This window comes from Apodemus sylvaticus, chromosome 1 (genome assembly GCF_947179515.1).
Source record: "Apodemus sylvaticus chromosome 1, mApoSyl1.1, whole genome shotgun sequence".
NCBI lineage: Eukaryota > Metazoa > Chordata > Mammalia > Rodentia > Muridae > Apodemus > Apodemus sylvaticus.
The window spans coordinates 116,356,111-116,378,850 of record NC_067472.1 but is presented as its reverse complement, the minus strand read 5'-3'; the positions used below and the strand labels follow the sequence as shown (position 1 = coordinate 116,378,850).

The following is a 22,740-nucleotide window of genomic DNA, read 5'->3' as shown; positions in this document are numbered from 1 at the left end:
CCATCTTCCCTTACCCTATTAACCTTTCCTTTCCACTACTTCTGGCTAGAAGGGAGGTTAAAACATTTAAGAACCCTTATTAAAATAGGTTTTAAAAAAATCTACAAGTCGGGCAGTAGTGGCACACGCCCTTAATCCCAGCACTTAGGAGGCAGAGGCAGGTGGATTTCTGAGTTCGAGGCCAGCCTGGTCTACAGAGTGAGTTCCAGGACAGCCGGAGCTACACGAAGAAACCCTGTCTCGAAAAATCAAAATAAATAAATAAATAAATAAATAAATAAACAAATAAATAAATAAATCTAAGTCTACACTTCTGGTCTCCACAGGCACTCACATACATACATATGTAAAATAAACCTTTCAAAAGGAGCTAGCTATGTCTAATTGGTTGGATTAGAACATGTGTTTTGAAGGGGTATGTGTTGGTATATAGAAGCAAAGTTTAGATCTCAGTGCCTAGGTTTTGTGAATGGGCTCAGGTTGAAGAACATCTACCTCTTCGTTTTAGAAAAGCTATCTGGAATATAGCATCAGAATATCCAGTTCAACCACACAGTCCCATGAGTATGTCTAACATCTAATTATCAAATAAATGAACCAGAGTAAGATAGTTTTAGAACTAGATGAAAGTGGGCAGGGCGGGCTTGTAATTACTAAGTAAAGACATGTTGCTATCATTAATTTGTCAGTTTAAGAAGTTACTGGGAAATAAATTGCCATGAAACGTAAGTATAACCTAATGATTTATCATTACCTTTGAAATCCAGTTAACAACATTGTTGACTTCATCATTACAAACTACTTATTAACTACATATACCCTGGAATTTTTGCCCTTGAATTCATTGTCACTTTGTGGTATCATAGAAAGATATTTGGTCTTTGTCCAAGTTCTTGACACAGAGATCCTGAAACCCTTGGAATTTCCTGAGTTATAAAGGTGATGGTAGCATTTTTTTTTTTTTAAAAAAAATCTAATGAAGCAATCTTTGCCTCCTGGATAGCTTCAGTATGCAGATTAGCAACTAGGAAGTCTAACCCTTGCTTGGAAATGTAGAATTATAGTCCAGTTTCAGCAACACAGTCTGGAAATGAAGTTCTTTCACTACTGTCCAGTTACTTGATTATTCACACTTATGTCACAAAAACCTCCATAAATAACACTAAATGATGGGGCTAGACTGCTTCCCAGTAAGTGACCACAGCAAGTTGCTGAGAGGGGTGCTGTTTACTCCCTGGCCTTGTGGGGACAGAGGAGTCTGCTCCTTGGATCCCTCTGGATCTCACCTCGTATTATCTCCTCACCAAAATATTCCTTGTATCATCCATAATAAACTGATAAACATAAACACATTGCCTTCCTGAGATCTGTGAGCTGTTCCTGAAAATTATCACACAACATGGTCCATAAGAAGTATGGATGCCCCAGGACTTGCAAGTGTAATTTGTAAAGACAATGTAAAGAATTTTAGTTTCAATTAGAGGAGTCCATGCCCATACTGTACCCTCACGATTAAAATTGATACTAAAACCATCAATTTATAAAGATGATAAATGCTAATTTTACTTCATATTGGCTAGTCCTGAACTTCTGATCTTTTTTAAAGATTTATTTATTTTAATGTATTTATTTTTATGTATATGAGTACAATTATAGCTGTCTTCAGACACACCAGAAGAGGGCATCAGATCCCATTACAGATGGTTGTGAGCCACCATGTGGTTGCTGGGAATTGAGCTCAGGACCTCTAGAAGAGCAGTCAGTGCTCTTAACCTCCAAGCCATCTCTCCAGCCCTGAACTTCTGATCTTTCTTAAAGCCAATGATCTCATCTCACCTGAGTTAAAGTCCCTAAAAGATAAAGGAAGTCCTTAGGCCACAAGCTGGGCAGCATAGAATTGTCATCATTTCTGAAGTTGCTGACATTGGATGCTATGTAAGGAAAAGCTCTAGTTCCTCACTCTTGAGTCCTGCTGTATCAATTGTAAGACCCCGAAAACCTAGGGTGCCCCAGCACCCCACACCCCAGAAGGTGATGCAATAGCATGAGGATTTCTTTATTTCCAGAATTCTGGATTCCACAGCCATACCCCATGCAGGGGTAGAGGACTGAAGACCCGGAGCAACTGAAGTCAGGGGTATTTAAAGGGGAAAAATCACAAGGGTTGGAGGCCACAATTCACAAGGCAAGGGGTGGAGGACAAAACTCAGAATGGGGAAGTACAGAATGAGGAAGTAAGGAAGGTTAGAGATTATCTGGAGCAAATGTCCTTGGGGGCATTGTTATAGTTAAACATTGGAACTAGAACTGGGTGGGCTATCTTTCTCAAGCTGAAAGCAGAAAACAAGTTACTCTGTGCTGGGCTAATTGTTTAGAGGTCTAAAAACATTGAGTTGGGGGTCTCTCACAATCAGTTCCCTTTTCTCTGATTCCCCAGCTGGGCATCCTGGTGCTTACCCAACCATGGCCACTGAGATAATGAAAGTGACGGGGCCATGTGTGTCAAGGCTGATAGACCGTGCAGAGTAGGTCACTGTGCTGGTGTCATTGCAAAGCCGTGAAGAATGGGAAAGATGTGGTTTCCTGGAGTGAGCAGCACACCAGGCTCACAGCGGCCACAGCAACACTTGTTCGCAAGGACAGTGGGTAGTTTAGACATCCCTTAAAGAGGGATCCAAAGAGGAAAGATGACTCAGCGGTTAAGAGTACCTGTTGAGTTTGTAGAGGACTTGTGTTCAGTTCCTAGCACTCACATCGGTCAGTTTACAACTGCCTCTAATTCCAACTCCAAGAGATGTGCCCCTTTCTGCCCCTTGTGGGCACCTGCATGTACACACACAAGCCCTCACACAGACACATAGACATATTTTTAAATTGTCTAAAAGAAGTCAGGAAAACATTATAAAAATAGCAATTTGCAGCACTGCAAAAATATAATCCCCCACCACCACCACACACACACACACTGAAAGCTAAACTTTTGGTTATTTCGAGACAGGGTTTCTCTGTGTAGCCCTGGCTGTCCTGGAACTCACTCTGTAGACCAGGCTGGCCTCAAACTCAGAAATCCACCTGCCTCTGCCTCCCAAGTGCTGTAATGGTGTTTATTGAAGTAAGCTGTTCCTAGGTCCTTGGTAGGAGCCTAGTGGAATAGCCTGTAAGCTAACAGTGCGTGAGAAATCAAACTGGAAAGTACCATGTAACTTATATCTCAGGCCAGGATCCTCTTAACTGTCATAGATCAGAGTAGCTAAGACACACACACACACACACACACACACACACACACAGATGTCATGGGAACTGTAGACATTCTCTCTGAAATGAAAATGAGTGAAACCAAACAACTTAGTTTATGAAGGTTGATGATAAGAGGGGAAAACTTTTTGTTGTTGTTGTTGTTGTTGTTGTTTTGTTTTGTTTTGTTTTGTTTCACTTATAAACTGCACGCCTAGTTCGGGCAGATTTACCGCTACACTGCTGTATTCCCCAGCTATGAGAGCCCTTGCTACTTGTGGCTTCTCTGGGCCATGTGGTTCTGCTCTATCTTCCTTCCACCTCCTCTTCCTCTCTCCTCTCTCTTTCCCCACTCTCTAAACCCCCACCTTTCCCTTCCACTGCAACCACAGGTTCTAGCCTTTATTTGACTGGTTAAAATGGGCAGACTGAAATCTCTTGAGTACGTGATCCACTCCTCATCCGGGAAGCCCCTCTTGAGGAAGCAGAATTAACATCAGCATACAAACATCACCAGGGCCACCCACAACATTCCTGACCACTCATTCTGCTTTGTCCAATTAAAAGGCCCCTTTCTTTCAAATATAAATTGAGCACAACTATTACAATTGTGCAAATTATAGAGTATAAGATACACTTAACACCCAGTCCATCATGTTTGTCACTTTAGATAAAGCATTCCACCATTTATCTTAACTTAAAAGTGTTACAATTCTATACCTGAATAATGTACTGCTTTTAGCTTGTATTACCATCTGAAAACCTCGAATTTATATCATTTCTCTCAATACTAAACAGGTTGAGTTGACTATGGGACTACAACTAGTCTTCAACCTTATCAGAAATCTAAGAATGATTTAAATTCTACCTGAAAATATAGGAAGCACCAAACATAGCTTCCAAATCTCAAGAACCAGTCCAAGGAGATATATTAACACACTTCTGCCTCCAGGGGGAGCTCAAGATCTCCATCCTTCGTTTTTTAGAGTCCTGTAAAAAGAATCTAGAAGAAGATGGAAAGGGGAGGGAGGGGTGTTAGAAGAGGTGTAGGGGTTAATGGAAGTGAACCAAGACATTTTCCTCATTAATAACCTCAGGATCCTTTGGATGACTCTTGTAATGCTTTTATATTTTATTTCTTCCCTGTCTTTGATGGCTGGAACATTAAGTCACTAGGGAGAAAGTATCCTCCTTAGAGATCTTTGTCCTGCTAGCTACTGCGAGGGTTGAGACCTGGCCTGAGCTGCCAGGAAAGAATAAGCCTTTGATCCCAGCATCTTTTGTTCAGTGTCGCGGGAGAAGCATTGAGAACCACGCACGATTCAGGATCCTGGCCAGATTCTTTCCATTTGCTGATTGCATGAGGCTGGCATAGAGAACCAGAATTTTGGAAGCAGGGAATTGAAGGACATGATTTTTGATGAGGGGGCTGTATCCATGCTTTGATTAGTGATAATAAAGCAGAGGAAAAAAACAATTTCCAGTGCAGGGAGGGAATGGTTGGTTCTCTTGGGAAGCCAAGTGAAATGGCACATACATTTAATCCCACTACTAGAGGCAGAACTGACAGGTCTGTGAGATGGAGGATAGCCTGGTCTACACAGCAAGTTCCAGATTAGCCATAGTCAGATATAGTGAGAACTAGAGAGAACCTGCCCCTCTCTCTCTCTCTCTCTCTCTCTCTCTCTCTCTCTCTCTCTCTCTCTCTCTCTCTCTCTCTCTCTCTCTCTCTCTTTTGGGGGGGGGGGGGATTTGGTTTTTTCAAGACAGGATTTCTCTGTATAGCTCTGGCTGTCCTGGAACTCACTCTGTAGACCAGGCTGGCCTCGAACTCAGAAATCCTCCTGCCTCTGCCTTCCAGAGTGCTGGGATTACAGGCATGTGCCACCACCGCCTGACTAGAACCTGTCTTTAAAAAAACAAAGCAAAAGGGGCTGGAAAGATGGCTCAGTGGTTAAGAGCACTGACTGCTCTTCCAGAGATCCTGAGTTTAATTCCCAGCAACCACACAATGGCTCGCAACCATCTGTAATGAGGATTCGATGCCCTCTTCTGGTGTGTCTGAAGACAGACAGTATACCCACATACATGAAATAAATTATTTTAAACAAACAGATAAACAATAAAAAAACAAGGGTAGAAGATGGGCAGAAAAGAAAACAGAGTACTGTGGATAAACCTAGCCGCCCCTGAAAGACAGAACAGAGCTGACCTCTTCAGTGCCTGAGTGACCTTCCCAGCATTAGCCTGGCAGTCTCAGGAGTGCAGGGCCAGGCCTGCGGTGAGTCGGCACCTCATCTCCAACAAGATGTGTTTGCGGGTACAGGTAATTTAATTTAGGAGAAAGGAATTGTTCCACTTTTGATATACTTTTGTTTTTAATCATTTTACTTAGAAGTTTATGCTTACTATTCTATTGAAGGAAAACTCATTTCGTATCTTTATAAATCAACAGCATCTAAATTTGAAGGCCTAATTTTTTAATTAATAGATTTTAAAAGCAGATTTAGTTTTCCAGAAGAAAGCCAAAAACTACAGAACACCTATGACTACCTTGTCCCTGTCCCTTTGCTACCTTCCCCCATTACTGACATTTTATTTATTTGTTTGACTTGTGCAGGAGATCAAGTTCTCTACCCCTGAGTCATAGTCCATATTTTATTTTAATTGTTGTTTTATACAGTGTCTCCCTATGTTGCCTAGGTTATAGCTTTTTTGTGAAAGACTTATTTTTTATTTATTTATGTATATGAGTGCTGTACTGATGGTTGTGAGCCATCATGTGGTTGCTGGGAATTTGAATTAGGACCTCTGCACTCTCTGGTCCGCCCTGCTTGCTCAAGGTTTATTTATTATTAAATCCAAGTACATTGTAGCTGTCTTCAGACAGCACCAGAAGAGGGTGTCAGATTTCATTACAGATGGTTGTTGCTGGGATTTGAACTCAGCACCTTAGGAAGAACAGTCAGTGCTCTTAACTGCTGAGCCATTTCTCCAGCCTAACTAAGCTAGCCTTAGGCTCACACTGTAGCCCTGACTGGCCTTGAGCTTTCGATCCTTCTGCCTTGGCCTCCTAAACAGCAAGAAGCACAGGTTTGGGCTACCAGACTCCTCTTACCCTTGTGGTAGAGATTACAGTTGAGAAGTCAATATTGTTATATCACTATGAATTAAAATTTCATTTTCACAGTGCAGTCCATTGTTTTTTTTTTTATTATGTATTCTCTGAGGTTCAAGAAATCCCCAGTGACACATACTCACACAGCATCATTTCATGTAGTTGAGCTGCCCTGAAATTGTTCTGGGCTCCTTATACCCATGCCTCTCTCCTCTCAACAATGGCAGTCGCAGATCTGTTCACTGTCTGCATACTGCTTGCCTTCCAAAAGGATCTTGTAGCTGGATTCATTCGGCCCTCTCACACTGGCTTTTTTTTTTTACTTAGTTTTTATTCATAATTACAAATTTAACTCTGTAATCCAGCTAGACTTCAAAGGAAATAAGAAAAACAGGGATCCCAAAGAACTGCAGTGAGGGTGCAAAGATCATGAGATATTGTGAGCAGATGGGTGGTCCTGAGGTAGGGAAGGAATGGTCACAAGGAAGGGTCACAAACCAGGTGCCCTAGGCTGTCCACAGTAGGACACGGTGGTCTTCCTGTTGGTCTTGTTGTTTTGGGATCCACAATGACCATCCTTCCCGAAGACCACAGGTTTGTCCTCAAACTGCCAAATCTTGGCAGAGCAGATGAAAGACTAGGAGGCATTTGTGTTTGGGCCAGCAAGCATTTGCTAAAGCTAAGACATCAGAACTGGATGCTTTAGGGTAGCTGTGCACTAATACATCCAGTCTCCTCAGTCTGCTTTTGAAAACTTGTTGCCTTTTGTTCTGTTCTGTTTTGTTTTGTTTTGTTTTTCTAGATAGGGTTTCTCTGTATAGCCCTGGCTGTCCTGGACCTCACTCTGTAGACCAGGCTGGCCTTGAACTCAGAAATCCACCTGTCTCTGCCTCCCAAGTGCTGGGATTAAAGGCATGTGCCACCACTGCCCAGCCTTGTTCTTGCTTTTAGTTAATGTTTTAAGTTAGCATATGTGCAGATTGGTTTCTTGTCAGTTTGATACAAGTTCAGGTCATCTGGGAAGAGAGGACCTCAATTAAGAAGCCTCCAGCAGACTGTCCTGAAAGTCTGTGGGACATTTTCTTGATTAATGGTTGATATGGAAGGCCTAGGCCACTGAGGGTGGAGCCAGCCCTAAGCCGGGGGTTCCGGGTTGTGTAAGAAAGCAGGCTGAGCAGAAAGTAGAGAGCGAGTCAATAATCAACGTCCCCATGTGAGGCCTCTGCTTCTCTTTCTGTATTCAGGCCCCTGCTTTGAGTTTCTGCCCTGACTTTTCTCTGTGATCAGCCATGATTGAGAAGTAAAGGCCAAATAAACCCATTTTCTTCCCAAGTAGGTCTTGGCCATCATGTTTATTATAGCAATAGAAAGTCCAAGTAAGTGGACAATGTGATGGACATCATAGCATTCTTTTTCTTTTTTCTTTTTATTGGATATTTTCTTTATTTATATTTCAAATGTTTTCCCCTTTCCAGGTCTCTCCCCTTCAGGAAACCCCCAATCCCATTCCCCCTCCCCCTGCCTCTATGAGAGTGCTCCCCCACCCACCCACCCACTCCCATCTTCCTACCCTGGCATTCCCCTACACCAGGGCATCCAACACCCTCAGAGCCAAGGGTCTCTCCTCTCACTGATGCCAACAAGGCCATCCTCTGCCACATGTATGGCTGGAGCCATGAGTCCCTCCACGTATACTCTTTAGTTGGTGGTGTGGTCCCCGGGAGCTGGGGGCGGGGACATGGCATGGCATTTTTACACACACACACACACACACACACACACACACACCATACATAATATATACATACATACTTTGTTCTTACTCATTTCCTGCTTCCAATCATTTCCTTCTGTTGAGTAATAATGTGCTATTGTCTGGATGTAGCACACTTTAATTATTCATTCTCCTGAAGGGCATCTTGGTAGTTTCCAATTATGAATAAAATACTGTAAATGTCTGTAGGCAGGATCTAGAGGAGACATTAATTTGCAACTCATTTTGGGTAAACATAAAGGAGTGTTGATTCAGTTGATTGCAAGTTAAGATATATTGAATGTAAATTTAATTCTATAAGATTTATCTTTTAATTTTAAGTAAGATATATGTGGTCACTTTTTCAATTCCATGAGTCAGTTTGCCTGACATCACCAGAAATAATCTCTTAATAAAAATATATGGTTCCTTAGAACATGTGACCTGGATGACTACTGCAGATTGAAAGAAAGTCTAAATAAGCCAAGTTGGGGCATCCATAGCTTCTTCTCCTATGTTCACACTTCGTAAGAAAACATAAGAGCTTGCTGTGGCTTTTATTTTATTTCCAAAGTGAGGAATGTGTACCCCTGTAACTGACACTAGTTTGCAATATATGAGCTCCTGCACACCCAGAAAGCAAGCACTCGATCCTGCATAGAAGCGAGGGGCTTCAGTCACCACTGTTTTCTGAGCTGTATTGACTTTGCTTATAGGGTTTTGATCAGGACAGTGGTAACCTCCTAATAAACATAAGGAAGATTTGTCTGGCAGTGGGCTGTAGAGAGGTAACAGAATCACAACCAGGGAAATCCACATATACATAGGCAAGAAAGGACTGAGGAATGGGCTTTGGTTTGTTTGTTGTTGTATGAGACAGGCTCCTACTACGTAGCCTCTGGTGGCCTAAAACTCTTAGAGCTGCCTCTGCCTCTGCCTCTGCCTCTGCCTCTGCCTCTGCCTCTGCCTCTGCCTCTGCCTCTGCCTCTGCCTCTGCCTCTGCCTCTGCCTCTGCCTCTGCCTCTCCTGGGATCAAAGGCATGTCACCACCACACCCATCTTGCTAAGAAGGTTTTGAGAATGACCTTGAGAATATATAGCTTTTGGCTTTACAGACATCCGCCATTTCGACATACTATTATTAACCCCTTTACCACAAATTTAGCGGCTTCTTGTATTGTTTTCATTTCTCTGATTCACCCTACCTTGGAGAAAACAAAAAACAAATACCTCTTTTGACACTCTACCACCCCAAATGCTTGATCTGGCTAGCTTGGTTCAAAATCTTCATCAGTGGTCCCCGTAGATACTGTCGTTCCTCCACTACCATTCAGTTCTGAGGATCTGACTCAGGGCCTTGTACAGCCAGACAAGGGTTTTAACACAAAGCTGCAGCACAGCCTTTAGTCAGATAACAAGCACAGAAAGACACTAGAGTGCTGCACACTCTAGCCCATCCGTGGGAGCTAAAAAGCAACTGTCCTCTTAGAGTAGATGGTAGACTAGAAGTAAAATGAGAAGGCAGAAAGGAAGGAGCAATGTACATTTAAGATGATTAGAGTCTGAAAGTCCCTAACACGTGGAAGTGATTTTTGAGGACATACACCAATTATCTCAATTTTATCATTGTAAAATACATAGATGTCTTGAATTACAATACTATACTCTATAGATAGGCACAAGCATATCAACTTAGGTATTATTAATGCCTTTCTTCCTGCTTGGGAAGTGTGCCTTTCTTCTTCCTTCCTTCTGTATCCTAAATTCACATATCCTAGGCCAAGTCAGTGTCTTGGAGATTTTTTCGTCACTCTTTGTTTCCATGACTTATCAACCACTAAGTATCCTTTATCCTACCTTACTTAAGCTACTGAATCCTTCCTCAGGACTCTGACCTCACAGTCTACAAAAGCTCTAACCCTTAAGGTCTGCCAGGTCTTAAGTTTCAAGGATGACAACCTTTGATACTTTCTCTGTTTCTCATTCCATCAGCCTCCTGGCTCCTGACTCAGTGTCACCTAAACATTCTCCATTGACCCAAACAAATTCAATGGCCATGTCTTTGACTAAGGAAATAGATAAATCAGTATATTTAACCTTTTGGTATCTTGGAAAATGTTTCAGCGTTTTTCAATGTTTTCCAGGTATTTTTACAAAAACCATCCTCATACTGAAGGTTTCAGTAGGTTGACTAGTTGATGGGAGAATTGGTTGGGAAAGTACAAAGCATAGTAGCTTCTTAGTATATCAAATCTCGTTTTGTATCTCTCTTTTGAGAGTGCTTAAGAAGCATTTAGGGTCTACCTAGGTAATCAATACTCTTTAAATTTATTATATATGAAAATCCCCCAAACACACAATATTTGTTTAATCAAATAAGACATTTGCAGCTTCCAAGAAGTCTTTCCATGGTCATTATTCAACTGTAGCTGCTATCTTGGATACTGAGGGTAGCATTGTCATTGGTTCATAGTAGAAAAGAAGCAAGGAGAATCTTCAAAGAGAACCAGTCCTAAAGTTGATTGCATTTTCTGGAAGATAACAGCATAGCTAGTGTTATATCAGATTGGGAGCTAAAATAAATCACATTGAGGTTTGAGTGTTCTGTACATAGGCTGTAGATTTCCAGTGTTTCAGGCTGTTCAGGCTGAGAATATCTAGGACAGTGCAATTATAAATGATATCTGGTAGCCGGGATGGCACATGCCTTTAGTCCCAACAGTGGTGGAAGCAGATAGATCTCTATGAAGTCCAGACTGGTCTATATAGTGAGTTTCTGGCCAACCTAGGTACATAGTGAAACTCTGTCTCAAAGAAAAGAAAAGGAAAGCAAAGAGAGAAAAGAGAAGAGCGAAAGTATCCAGAACTAAGATCCAAGGTAAGAGCCAGAGACATAATGGGCCAGAGGAGGCTGGTAGAAGCCTTGCACAGGCGTGCCACCAGAAAGATTACGCATATCACCGACAACCAATACAGAAATCAGTATGTTTAACCCTTTGGTAAAGGTAAGTAAAGTAAAGGCCATCTGAAAATCAGAGCTTGGGTGGCATAGGGAATTTTGAGCTTTCATGATCCATCTGCTAATTTAACCTAGTTACTCATGTAGTCTACCAATCAAACTCATTAACATTTTTTAAACGTTTGTATATTTGTAGATGCGTCTGTCTGTGTGTGACTCTATGTCCATGTGTGTGTGTGACACACATGTTTATGATGTTATGTAAGCCCATGCATGAGAGCAGAGGACAGAAGGGCAGGATTTAATCTTCTATCACTCTCTGCCTATTTCTTGCAGACAAGGTCTCTCCCTGATCTCAAGATGCGCATTTTATTGGTGCTGCTGGAAGCCAGTGAGCCTCCTGTTTCTACCTCTGTTGGAGCTGGGGTTGGAATTCATGGGATACTTATCATGTGGGTCTTGGGAACCAAAACTCTAGTCCTTAAGAGTGTATAGGAAATGCTCCTAACCACTGGGCCATCTCTCTAACCCCATGAGTTCTTTAATATCAATGTATATTTCTAACTGTATTGGGAATTGAACCTAAGGCCTACATACACCAGTCAAGGACTTTACCACCAAAGTCTATCCCCAGCTCCCTGTTTACTTTTTATGTTGAGACAGAGTTTTACTAAGTTGTGCAGGTTGTGCTTGAATTCACTCTGTAGCGCAGGCAGGCCTTGAACTTGTGAACCTAAAGTCCCTACCTGCTAAACAGCTGGAATAGAAGGCCTACAGCACCTGTTCCACCTAATCTCTTTCTATTTTAAGTGGCTTAGCAAGAGGTAAGCAAGACTAGGTTCATGTGCTATTATCAAGAATGTAAGAGAGGAAGACATAACGTTTGTAGACGGGTACTACGTAGGACTTCATAGAAAGAGTTTGTGAAACAGAGTTCCAGATACCTCATCTACTGTAGGCAGAGGAGTCCTGACCGGGCAGAGCGGCAGCTGCTACTCTCCCAAATCCACTAATCCTGCTCTGGGCTTGAACAGCCCTCCTCCTTAAAAACTTTTATTGAGCCAATTTTCTAAGTTCTTTAAAGACTTTCTTTGAACAGATGCAGGGAGCATCTCTTCATCTCTTCAGCCTGCCTTAGAGGACGTTAGTTAGAGCTCTGCTACTCATTGTTTGAGAAGGAGAATTCCTGCACAATAATGGTTCTGACTAATTTGGGCATGACGGGGCAGGCCTCACAGAGGACTGAAACCTCTGTAAAACTTATGTAAATCAGTGTGAAATGTTAGATGTGGGTGGGGACACTTACTTCAGCTCTTTCTACCACCGAAGGCCACTTGGGTGTAAGATCGATTTCTTAGTCAAGAGATGATACGAGATGAGTGAGCTGGGGTTTCCCGCTAGAGAAACACGGAGCAAAGAAGATGCAGAAACCTTGTGGGTGACACTAAATCTGTCACCCAGCCCTCCCACTGCATTGGGCATTCCCCAAGAGAAAGGCCCTGGCTTACCTGCTAAGCCCTGTGGGCTAAGCCCTTGCTGCCCTCGAAGGGGTGGGGGTGGGGTCTAGCCTATTCTGATTAAGATGCAGAAGGCCTCAGTGACTAAATGAGGGCAAAGGTGAGGTCCTGGAGCTGATATGTGGCAGTGGGATGTCTTGGTAATCCCACCATGAACTTAGGAGAGGAGCTAAAAGCTCCCGAGAGAGAAGAGGGGAACATAGGAGGTCTAGAGTATTAGAATCTCTCAAAAATGTGACAGAGCATTCAATGCCAGAGTAAGGAGAGCAAGGCGCATCTCCTTTTCTGGTTTTCTTACCTTAGCAGCCTACATCTTTACATCTTATTGCACTGTGTGTAAGCACAACAAAAACTAATGGTGGGAGAGGGAGCGTGCACACAATAAAAGTTATTTTTTTAAAGATTTGCTGGGCAGTGGTGGTGCACATCTTTAATCCCAGCACTCTGGGAGGCAGAGGCAGGCAGATTTCTGAGTTCGAGGCCAGCCTGGTCTACAGAGTGAGTTCCAGGACAGCCAGGGCTACACAGAGAAACTCTGTCTCGAAAAAACCAAATCCAAAACCAAAAAAAAAAAAAAAAAAAAAAAAAAGATTTATTTATGGTATGTATATGAATACACTGTAATTGTACAGATGATTGCCATCATGTGGTTGCTGGGAATTGAACTCAGGACCTCTGCTTGCTCTGGCCCCGCTCACTCCGGCCCTGCTCGCTCTGGCCCAAAGATTGGTTTATTGTTATATGTAAGTACACTATAGCTGTTTTCAGACACACCAGAAGTGGGCGTCAGATCTCATTACAGATGGTTGTGAGCCACCATATGGTTGCTGGGATTTGAACTTAGGACCTCTGGAAGAGCAGTCAGTGCTCTTAACTGCCATCTCTTCAGCCCTATTTTTGTTTTTTTAAGATTTATTTATTATTATATGTAAGTACACTGTAGCGTCTTCAGATTCAAGAGGGTGTTAGATCTCTTTACGGATGGTTGTGAGCTACCATGTTGTTGCTGGGATTTGAACTCAGGACCTTCAGAAGAGCAGTCAGTGCTCTTAACCGCTGAGTCACCGCTCCAGACCAATAAAATTTATTTTATATCATTTTGAGAATATATTCAAGTATATGGTCTGGTATATAATGGAAACATTATACTCCATTGTCCAAAAAAATGGCTCATTTCAAAACAAGGTCATAACATATAGACATATAACATGTTGCTCTTGAAAAATTTTTTTTAAGAATAACTAGAGGCTTGCTCACCTGTAAGTATCTGCTGCTCTCTTAGTTAGCATGAATGGCCATTATTAAGATGATCACACTAAGACTAGGTTCTTTCAACACCTGTGGATTAAAAGTCTACTGTAGAGGCTGAGTGTGATGGCAGAAACATGTCGATCTCTGTGAACTTGAGGCCAGCCTGCCGTCTATAGCTAGGCCAGCCAGGGATACACAGTAAGATCCCATCTCAAACAAAAGAAAAGAAGAAAGGAAAATAAAAGAAAGGAAAGGAGAGGAAAGGAAAAGAAAAGAAAGTCTACTGTACATCAATTGTAGGGTTACAAATGCTAAGACACATGGATGTCTCTTGAGATGACTCCATAGCATTTTGTACTTTAAAAAAACCAGAGTTGAATGTGTGGAGTGAATTAGCAAGCAGATGGAGCAAGAAAGCAGCTGACGTGGCAGAGAAAAGAGCAGTGCGACAGGGCTGAGAGATGGCTCGGCTAAGAGCACTGGCTGTTCTCCCGGAGGACCCAGGTTCAATCCCTAGCACCCACATGGAGACTGATCACCATCTATAAGTCTAGTCTCAGGGGGTCTGACACCCGCTTCTCACCTCCATGGGCATCAGCCATGCAAGTGGTACATACACATCCTCATACTCCATTGTCAAAAAAATGGCTCATTTTGTGTTCTTTCAAAGCAAGGTCATAACACATAGACAGAGAACATGTAAAAATCCTCTCACCCTAATGAGGGATTCATTCTAGATGGCAGGGGAGGAATGGTGTGGTAAGGAATACAGGCGAATAAAGAGAGGGAAGCCCAGAGTGACCTTTGTGGGGGCCTTGGTACTCTAAAAGGAAATAAAGAAATAGATATCAAAGATCAACAAGGGCTAGCCACGGAAATATACACTCTAGAGCATTCTGTCTTCAGTTTTGTGTTCTGTGGGGCCGTCTCACATCACATGACAACATTCACTATTTATTTTCAATCACTGCCATAGAGGTGCTAGAAGATGCAGTATATAACAGAACCAAGAGGAGATGTGGAGGAGCTGAATGGAGTCGATGCAGATTTCCTAACACAGTGAGTTTGCTTGACATTTTCCAGAAGTAAATAAAATAAATGGAATAGAAAAAACAAAGCAGATATTAAATCTTGACTTAATATTTGAGGAAAAGTAATGCAGTATAGCCCAACATCTACTAAAAGCGTTCATTATTCCTAAGCCTTTATGCGCACAAGTGCATACACACACACACACACACAGAGAGAGAAGGTGGGAGAGAGAGAGGAGAGAATGTTTGTGAAATTCTGGGGATATGTGTACTAGTGTTTGTTTTGTTTATTTTCCTAACCATATACACATATTTTATCCAAGATGAGCTATTTTTACTAACCAAATATACACATTTTTCCATCCTCAAAGCAACCAATCACTCAACTCTTTGAACACTAACAGTGTCTCCAACAATTCTCTTAAGGGTTACATTAATTACCAGGAGTTAGCACGGGACTCCAGGTTTATAGCTCAGCGGCATAAGACTTGGCTTATTTCAGCTGCCGGTCATGTCAGATCACCCGTGTGTCACCATTCCCCTCCACAGGACTATGTGATGAGTGAAAACTGAATCGATTTCCAATATCCAATATGAGGATCTGAGAATTGTACATTCTGATAGATCTACCCACCACACATTTTTGTGTGTGGTAAGAACACTTTTTTTTTCTTCAGAGCAAAGACTTTTTAATGAATATATTTTACAAATAAATACACTGGAGAATCATGCAGTGCTTCCTGCATCGGATGCAATCCTGGGCCTCAAGTCTACACACCCCTTTGCAACTGGACCTGTGATAGCAGAACATTTCATCTCACCTTCATTGTTTACTATGACCTCTGCGTTATCTTCAAAATAAAGAAACACCCTGTCTTTTCTTCGATATGACTTTCGTTGTCGAATTGCCACTGCTGGCTGGACTTTTTGCTTAGTCCTGGTTTGCCTTTCTTAACTGTGGCCATCACCATGTCCCCCACACCCGCAGCAGGAAGGCTGTTCAGCCGTCCCTTGATTCCCTTCACAGAGATGAGATACAAGGTTTTGGCTCCTGTGTTGTCAGCACAGTTGATCACAGCTCCCACCGGAAGACCCAGGGAAATTCAGAATTTCACTCCGGAGGACCCACCACATTCTCGCTTCGACATCTTCAGAGTCCGGAAAGAGTCAGAAAGGGGTAAGAACAAAGACGATCTATGCTTTTAGGAACTTTCAAGCATATAACACATTATTAACTATGGTCACCATGCGATACAGTAGAACTCAGGAACCTGGCCGCCTTGTCCAGTTAAAACTGGACTCTTTGGCCAGCATCTCTGGATTCCTCTTCCTTCACCTCTAGACCCTGGCAACCATCATTCTACATATGGCTTCTTGAGTTCACCCCTTTGGGTTTGTCCACATAAGAGAGACTTTGCGGTATTTGTCTTTCTATACCTGTCTGGTTTTACTTAGCATAATATCCTGCAAGTTAATGTGAACTGTCACAAATGGTAACTGTATCACATTCCCTCTGTCCATCTGTTGACAGGCACTCAGTTCCATATCTTGGCTACTGTAAATAATATTGCAAAGGTGATATGAATACAAGCGTTTCTATGGCACATTGATTTCAATTTTTTTTGGATATGAATATACCCAGTAGTGAGATTTCTGGATCATGCAGAAGTTCTATTTTTTAATATTTGAGGCACAACTACATAGCTTTTCTTTTCTTTTTTTTATAAAGATTTATTTATTTATTATATGTGAGTACACTGACTCCAGAAGAAGGAGTCAGATCTCATTAAGGATGGTGGTGAGCCACTATGTGGTTGCTGGGATTTGAACTCAGGACCTTCAGAAGAGCAGTCAGTGCTCTTAACCACTGAGCCACCTCTCCAGCCCTCTACATAGCTTTTCATACTGCTTGCATCAACTCACACACTGACCAACAGTATATGGCCGTTTCCTATGATCCTCACAAACACTAGTTTTTGCCTTCTTCTTCTTCTTTTTTTTTTTTTTTTAGTTTTTGCCTTCTTGATAATGGCTATTCTAATAGGTGTGAGGTAATATTTCACTCTGGTTTTCTTTGTTTTTTTAAAGGCGTCTTTATTTTTATTTTTATAGGAATGAATGTTTGCCTCTATGTAGGTTGTATATGCTCCATATGCATACCTTGTGCCCATAGTGGTCAAAGAGATATTGTGTCACCTGAAGCTGGAGTTACAGACAGTTGTGAGCTGCTACATGGGTTCTGGGAACTAAACCCAGGTCCTCTGCAAGAACAGCACATGCTCGTAGTCATAGAGCCACCTCGCTAGCCCGTCACTGTGGTTTTACTTTGCATTTCTCTGATGATTGCGAGGTTGAGAATTTTTTGTGTTACCGTTGGCCACTTTTACATCTTCGTGAAAGGTCTGTTAAGCAATTTGATGGTTTAGATACTAATTTTCCTCCCAGAGGCCTCACAGTGCAATGCTTGCAGTGGTCCCTGGTGCAGAGCTCACAGGTATGGCTTTGGGGACACATTGGACCAGGAGGCTTATGCCTTCATATGTAGGCTGATCCACTGGCAGAGTCACAGGTGGCATCACTGAGAGATCGAAGAAACTTTTGAAGATGGGGTCTACTCAGAAGAAACTGGCCACTGAAGGTATATTCCTGGTCTTTTTTTTTTCTTTTTTTATTAGATATATTCTTTATTTACATTTCAAATGTTGTCCCCTTTCCTGGTTCCTCCTCCCCACAAAATCCCATAAGCCATCTCCCCTTCCCCTACCAATCCCCCCCCCCCCCACCTTCCATGTTCTAGTATTCCTCTACATTACAGCATCAAGTCTTTCCAGGACCAAGGGCCTCTCCTCCCTTTGGTGTCCTCCCTTTGGCCTTGTCCAGGACAAGGCCATCCTCTGCTGTCGATGTGTCTGGAGCCACAGGTAACTCCATGTGTACTCTTTGGTCGATGGTTTTGTCCCTGGGAGCTCTGGGAGTGCTGGGTGACTCATTTTGTTGTTTCTCCTGTGGCGCTGCAAACCCCTTCAACACCCCTTGGGTGTTTTTTCTAGCTCCTTCATTGGGGACCCTGTGTTCAGTTCAATGGCTGGCCAAGAGTGGCCCCCTCTGTATTTCTCATGCACTAGCAGAGCCTCCCAGGTGACAGCTATATCCAGCTCCAGTCAGCAAGCACTTGTGGGCATTGATAATACTTTCTCAGTTTTGTAACTGTATATGTGATGGATCCCTGAGTGGGGTAGTGTCTGGATGGTCTTTCCCCCAGACTCTGCCCCACCCTTTGTCTCTGTATCTCCTTCTGTGGGTATTTTGTTCCCCTCTGGTAAGGACCAGAGTATCCATACTTTGTTCTTCTTCCTTCTTAGACATCTTTTGATATGTGAAAGGTATCTTGGGTATTCCAAGCTTCTGGACTAATATCCACTTATCAGTGAGTGCATACCATGTGTTTTTTTTTTTTTTTTTTGTGATTGAGTTACCTCATTTAGGATGATATTTTCCAATTCCATCCATTTGTCTAAGAATTTCATGAATTCATTGTTTTTAATGGCTAAATAGTATTCCATTGTGTAAATATACCACATTTTCTGTATCCATTCCTCCATTGAGGGACATCTGGGTTCTTTCCAGCTTCTGGCTATTATAAATAAGGCTGCTATGAACATAGTGGAGCATGTGTCTTTATTACATGCTGGAGAATCCTCTGGGTATATGCCCAGGAGTGGTACAGCAGGATCCTCAGGTAGTATTATGCCCAGTTTTCTGAGGAACCAGCAAACTGATTTCCAGAGTGGGTGTACCAGCTTGCAATTCCACCAGCAGTGGAGGAGTACTCCTCTTTCTCCACATTCTCACCAGCACTTGCTGTCTCCTGAGTTTTTTATCTTAGCCATTCTGGCCAGTGTGAGGTGAATTCTCAGGGTTGTTTTGATTTGCATTTCCCTAATGACTAAGGATGTTGAACATTTCTTTAGGTGCTTCTCAGCCATTCAATATTCCTCAGGTGAAAATTCTTTGTTTAGCTCTGTACCCCATTTTTTAAATAGGGTTATTTGGCTCTCTGGAGTCTAACTTCTTGAGTTCTTTGTATATACTGGATATTAGCCTTCTGTCAGATATAGGGTTGGTAAAGATCTTTTCCCAATTTGTTGGTTGCCGTTTTGTCCTATCGACCAGTGTCCTTTGCCTTGTAATTTTATAAGGTCCCATTTGTTAATTCTTGATCTTAGAGCACAAGCTACTGGTGTTCTGTTCAGGAAAATTTTCCCTGTGCCCATGTGCTCAAGGCTCTTCCCCAGTTTCTTTCCTATTAGTTTCAGTGTGTGTCTGGTTTTATGTGGAGGTACTTGATCCAATTGGACTTGAATATTCCTGGTCTTATTGGCTCATTTTCTTTCTTTCTCTTTGTTTTTGTTGTTGTTGTTTTAGAATTATTTATTTATTATATGTGAGTACACTGCAACTGTCTTCAGACCAGAAAGGGGTGTCAGATCTCATTACGGATGGTTGTGAGCCTCTGTGTGGTTGCTGGGATTTGAACTCAGGACCTTCGGAAGAGCGGCCAGTGCTTCCAAGCACCGAGCCACCTCTCCAGCCCCTTTCTCTCTCTTTGTTGTGGGGCTTGATAATTTGCTAGAATCTTTCACAGAATTTAAGAAGGCTCATTTTTCACATTTTCTTTTTTTCTCCTTTCTTTTTTTCTTTACTCCTCCTCTTTCTCCTTTTCTTTCTTTTGTTTGTTTTTTGTTTTGTTTTGTTTTGTTTTTTTGAGACAAGAGTTTCACTGTGTAGCCCTGGCTGTTCTGAAACTTGTTCTGTAGATCTGCCAGCCTCTGCCTACTGAGTGGTTAGGATTACAGACGTGGGCAAACCACTGCCCTTCTCCCAGTTTATTTTAAATGAACAGCTGGATGGGAAGTCTAAAGGACAAGGTGCAGAGAGGTCCTGAGAATAAAGACTTCTGTCCATGGAGTTGTGGAAAATGTATTTGCCAGCTGAAAAGCTCTTTGAACCCAATCATGATGGGCTCTTCATGAAAGTTCGATTAAGTAGATTCACTAAATCACTAAATTATTTTGACATTGGCGATTGAGTTCAATCTCCAACTCCTCTGTCCCAGAGTTTAGGGACAGGGTTGAACGCTTTAACTTCACATCAAGACTTTGGACCTGCTAGTCCCTACCCACAAGCTGCATAAAGACTCCCAACTACCAGCTATCTAATTAGCATATTAAAGATATCTACAATTCCAGCAGTCCCTAGCTGTGTGGCAAGAGCCAAAAATATATAAATGTATCCTTATTATATGCTTCCAGGAAGAATGGCTATTGTGGGACCAATGGGACCCAGACACTCAGGAACTCTGCCAGACCAGTGGCACCTTCCGGTCTTTCTGGGTCGGTGCCCTGAGCAGACCTTGGGAGCAAACTCCACAGCCAGTCCCACCACACCCAGAGGAAGATCCACTCCCATGAGCTCTTATACACCTAAGATCCCAGGATCCCAGGATCCCAGGACCCTAGGAGCTTGGCCATACCAGAATCTCAGGGTCCCAGGATCCCAGAATAACGGGATCCCAGAGACTACTTGAGTCTGAGGACTTATGAAACAACTAGGATCTCAGGAAGGACAGGCTCTAGTCACATATATCCGGATAAGTAGCACTAGAGATAACCAGATGGTGGGAAGCAAGCGTAAGAACATAAGCAACAGAAACCAAGGTTACTTGGCATCATCAGAACCCAATTTTTCCATCATAGCAAGTCCTGAATACACCATCACACCAGAAAAACAAGATTCAGATCTAAAATCACTTCTCATGATGATGATAGAGGACTTTAAGAAGGACATAAATAACTCTCTTAAAGAAATACGGGAGAACACAGGAAAACAGCTAGAAGTCCTTAAAGAGGAAACACAAAAATCCCTTAAAGAATTATAGGAAAACATAAACAGGTGAAGGAAATGAAAAAAAAAAAAACACCATCCAGGATCTAAAAATGGAGCTAGAAACAATAAAGAAATCACAAAGTGAGACAACCCTGGAGCTAGAAAACCTAGGAAAGAGATCATAGATGCAAGTGTCACTAACAGAATACAAGAGATAGAAGAGAGAATATTGGGTGAAGAAGATACCATAGAAAACATTGACACAACAGTCAAAGAAAGTGCAAAAAACAAAAAACTCCTAACCAAAACATCCAGGAAATTCAGGACACAATGAGAAGACCAAACCTAAATATAATAGGTATAGAAGAGAGTGAAGATCCCAACTTAAAGGGCCAGTAAATATCTTCAACAAAATTATGGAAGAAAACTTCCTTAACCTAAAGAAAGAGATGCCCATGAACATACAAGAAGCCTACAAAACTCCAAATAGACTGGACCAGAAAAGAGATTCCTCCCATCACATAATAATCAAAACACCAAATGTACTAAACAGAGAAAGAATATTAAAAGCAGTAAGAGAAAAATGTCAAGTAACTTATAAAGGCAGACCTATCAGAATTATACCAGACCTCTTACCAGAGACGATGAAAACTAGAAGATACTGGATAGATCTCATACAGACTCTAAGAGAACAGAAATGCCAGCCCAGACTACTATACCCAGCAAAACTCTCAATTACCGTAGATGGAGAAACCAAGATATTCCATGATAAAACCAAATTTACAAAATATCTTTTCACAAATCCAGTCCTACAAAGGATAATAGATGGAAAACACCAACACAAGGAGGGAAACTACACCATAGGAAAAGTAAGAAAGTAATCTTTCAACAAACCCACACAAACATAATTCCACCTCTAATAACAAAAATAACAGGAAGTAACAATCACTTTTCCTTAACATTTCTTAATATGAAAATTAATATTACCAATATATCCTAATCCATTGAAATTAAAAAATATGAGGAATTAGAAATTTGTTGGCTCTCACTCAGTGTTCTCTCTAATTTGGTAATTGGAGAAACACATCCAATATTGTACAATACATATACACTTTCTCCTTGTTTGTACATGACAATATCTAGCTGTGTATCACATAATGGTCTTGAAATCATGCTTCTCCTATCTCAGCCTCTCTATTAGCAGGACTGTTTATTTGATGTTTTTACACTATACTATGGTTTTCAGAACAGCTTACATATTTTAAAATTATTTATACAGCCAAAATAAATGCAGACAATTAATTTGGGAGGTGGCTTGTAAGAGAACAACAGAGTGAGACTAAATGTTTTGCTTGATATTATAATTATTGTATCAATTTTGAAGAAAATGACCTTATAAGTTACTCTTTTTCTGAGGTGAATGCTTTTCAAAATCATCACAGCCAATGAACCAGAATCTTACCTTCACCTAATGTCTGTGCCACCCTCCAAGCAGAACCATTGTTCATTGAAACAGTTGATGACTGACTTCATGGAGAGCCCATCTTTATACACACACCATTTCTTAAATAAATGTGTAAACCTGCTCTCTGTGGTCTGAGAATGATGACAATCACTCAAGTCAAATAGCTTTGACCATAGCAGGAAATCTGCATCCAAATATTTGTGCCTACAATTCATTCCTTGGCATAGCAGAACTGTCAACTCTTAGTTTAGCTACTATGGAGGTAAAATCCTTTGGATGTGAGGGACATTGAAGAACAGCATTACAATGAACTCCAATGTCTAAAAATTGTTCTTATTTTGGGTTTGTACCACAGTAAGAGCCAAGATCTTAAGCTCTACTAAAAGCAAAACAAACAAACAAAAAGACTTTATCTTTTTATGTTCATTTAATAACATGTCCATCATTTTTATGATTGTGTTGAATATAATAACAAATAAAAATAAAAATTATAAAAAGAGAAAAGAAAAAAGAATGGCTATTG

At 41.6% G+C, this 22,740-nt stretch overlaps 1 pseudogene; it reads right to left on the bottom strand.

Annotated features, from left to right (window-relative positions):
- Positions 1-15,592: 15,592 nt before the first annotated feature.
- Positions 15,593-16,014, bottom strand: LOC127681396 (60S ribosomal protein L23-like; annotated as a pseudogene).
- Between the last annotated feature and the right edge of the window lie 6,726 nt (positions 16,015-22,740).